We start from the raw sequence: 3,654 nt of genomic DNA, 5'->3' as shown, positions 1-3,654 counted from the left end.
CAGTCAAAAGTGTAACACCAGTAGAGCCAAAACCTTTTTCATTCCATGTTTGCCCAGTAAATGATTGTATTCCCGATGTCATTTGTGATAGTGGTACCAATTGTGCGATGCGTTGTCCTTTTGTTATTTTAATCAGAGGATAAAGGGTGTAAACCATGATTTGTATTTCCCCTGTAAAGTCTGCATCAATAACACCAGTCAAAACAAATAATCCCAACATGGTTGTTGAGGAACGTCCTAGTAACAATGCTCCACATGTTTGTCCATTTATATAAGAGGAGCCTTTACTCCAGTTGGTATCCTCTCAGGCCGATTCGTCATTAGTGTGACGTCTGCTGCTGCTGATAAGTCCAAACCAAGGCTCCCTGCTGTTGCGGGTTGCAGACAGAAGGTGGCAGCGATGTTACGGCAGCAGCTGGTGTCTCCGATGTCACGGCAGCAACTTGTGTCTGGGCGCGGCCCCCATGATTCGCCCTCCTCCGATCGTTTCCCAACTGGTGCCTACAAGCCATAGAATTGTGGGAACTAGATCGGCAGTGTTGACACCATATGCCAGTTGCTCGGCATGTTCGGCGCATGTGTCCCTCGTTGCCGCATCGGTAACACTTGATGAATGGTTTCAAACCTCCTTGCATGAATGCCAGTGAGCCGCTTCGGAGAGGAGCAAGAGCAGTTAACACCTGGTTTTGAGTAGACTCTGCTTGCTTTTGTAACCCTAATCCTAATTCCTTTAAGGCTTCTGCTATAAATCCCTGTGAAGCTGTTGGCATTAATACCATTCACTCTAAAGCCTCCTCAATAGTCCAATTTGCTCCTAAAGTAGCTAACACTCTTTGTGTTGCTGGATTGCTATTTTGCAAGGCACACTGTTTTAATAGCGCCCCCTTCATGTATTATGCAACACCAGCCCGACCTATAGCAGTAGCTGCTCTATCAATAAAATTTCCAAATGATTCTTCTCTACCTTGTTTATTGCCCATATAAACCGGTAACCCTCCTGGCTCTTTAACCATATCTATTGCAGCACGCACTAATCGCATAGACTCTCTAAGTTTATCTGCTCCCGATATCATCTGTGCCTCTGTACGCAAATATGCCCCTAAGCCCATCAGCTCCTCTACTGTTACTCCATGTAATGGGTCTCCCTGGGCTCGTTGTACAGCAACCGACTCATTAACCAGAGCTTGCCAATGTGCATTAAACAATAACTGCTGATGCTGAGTGAATATCAACCGAACTATTCCTCTTAAATCATTTGGGCATAAAACCTGAGTATTAAAAAGATAATCTACCATTTGCCTAACAGGTTCACTTTTTACTCCAAACTGACTAACCGTAGAACGTAGCTGGGCTAACAACTTCCAATCTAATGGAGTATATGCCGCTATATTATGCATAAGGTTCCCATGTGCATCATACTGTGGTGTGTATGTGACCGGACATGCAAGACTAGAAGCTACTTCCACCGCCTCGCCATCCCCCATTTGCATTACTTCTTTTGCCAAAGCAGCCCAAGCTTCCCTCCTCCATTTAGTCATTTCCCCCCATGGGTCACTGTGTGCCCTTGGGATGGGATCTGGCTCTTTAAGGGTGCTATGCTGCTGGCACTTCGGTACAGACACCGAGTTTTCACATGGGGGAGGCAGTGGAAGAGGAGATGGCTCGTGTGGAGGAAGCGGCCCCCCAGCCGGAGCTGACAGTGAAACCGGAGTCAACTCGTGCGGAGGAAGTGGCCCCCTCGCCGGAGCCGGCCCGCTCGGGGGAAGCGGCGGAGGCAAAGCTGGCGGCAGAGGTGAAGCTGGCTTGCTCCCACCCCCACCATCCGACCCGCCTGAAGCTGGCGGCGGAGGCAAAGCTGGCTTGCTCTTACCTCCACCATCCAACTCGCCCTCCCCCTCTGACAGGAAGGGTGCAGATGGTTCCACTATATCTAAAGGAAAATTCTCCACACCATTTTGGTGGGGACTCTTAGGCATAAGTATCTTAGTTACAGAAGGTGCTAAGGGATCATCCTCACGACCATACCCTATATTCCTCTTATGAGCTTCTGTCACCCTTTCTGCTGTTTTTCTCTCAGAGACCTGCTGAAGTAACGTGTTATACACCACCCGCCATAACTTCCCTAATTTCTTTGCTGACTTATCATCATCTAACACTGTATCCCACAGTATTTCCCCAAACGTCTTCCGCTCTGCTAGCTCATGAACTGTACGTGGGTTAGCAAAAATTCCTTTAGCATGGCCGTAAGCCAATAACCCTGGTAATTCCTTTTTTAAATCTATCCCTTTTACTCCTCTCCGTTCTAAATACACAGCGAATAAATAGTATGCCGCTTGCCTATCCATACCTATTCGTCAGTGCGCGCTGTTGCAGCTCTCCAGGCTCCGGAGGCACGTATTGGCTTGAGTCACCGTTGTGAACCTCAAGGGTGCTCCAAATTCCGGCACCGTCCCTGCTGCAAGGACCCAAACCCAACTTCCTCGACCGTGGCGCGTTCCCCCCTTTTTTCTTTTAATCCGAGAGGGCAAATGTTCGGGGTCACCATTTGTCGATGGAAGGAGACCCGGACATCAATTAGATCATCACAGGTCCGATTTTATTGATTGGTACAGCAGGTTAAATACAGTTCATAATGAGCTTCATACATATTGCAAAAGTTGAGCTCAGGATTGGTTAGTTACATATCAGCAACTACGCCTACTTCTACATTCTTATGGTTATACTTTTGATATTTTCTACATATTCTCAGGAAGAATCTCTCTTCCCTATCCTCATGTTGCGGCAAGGGCACCCTGTCCTTGCCTGTCATTGGTCACTGACTGCTGACTTCCCTTTTCAGCTTACTGACTGCTGACTTCCCTTCTTCAGCTTAACCAACGGCATTATGTCAGTATGGCCTTTCTCAGCTAACCAACTATTAATAAAACTCTCCACAACTATCTTCATCACCACTCCAGATTCATATCCCACGGGCATCATTTGGCCAATGGAGTGACAAATGGTTCAATTCCTTGCACATTTTGAAATGGGTTTCCCTGCCCCATCAGTGGCAGAGGACGGCAACTGCATTCTTTAACCTGATTGCTTGCTTGATAATCAAATGCCGGCAACGGCATTTGCAATTGATGGGTGCGGATCCTGCAAAGATCATGCTCCCGGTGCAACGGGAGCATTTTGACCGGAGCTTTGCAAACAGTGTGTCCCTGCAGAGTGCTCTGGAAAATTTTTCAGGGCAGATCATTTATCATCTGCCCAGCCGTAGGCTACTGCATATGGCAAAATTCACACAAATCTCTTTGAGGCCCAAAAATAGCCAGGAACCCATGCAAGGACCCACTGTCTTCACTGACATTTCAGGGAAAACAGGAAAGGCCATTCTTACCTGGAGGGATGGATCTGAGTTGCAGGTTCTGGAAGCTCACGAGGATGAGTCAGCCCAATTGGTTGAACTGAGGACTGCTGTCATTGCATTTGAGAAATTTTCCCAGGAACCTTTCAACTTGGTCACGGACTCTGCCTATGTGGCCGATATCGCACAGCGGTTGGCTCATTCTGTTTTGAAGGAGGTCAGTAATCCTGCTTTGTTTCATTTACTGAAGACCTTGCGGTGTGCCATTCAGGCCTGGGTTCATCCATTCTTTGTTCTGCATGTGA

The sequence above is a fragment of the Melospiza georgiana genome, chromosome 30, assembly GCF_028018845.1.
Source record: "Melospiza georgiana isolate bMelGeo1 chromosome 30, bMelGeo1.pri, whole genome shotgun sequence".
NCBI lineage: Eukaryota > Metazoa > Chordata > Aves > Passeriformes > Passerellidae > Melospiza > Melospiza georgiana.
Note: the sequence above shows the minus strand (reverse complement) of the source record.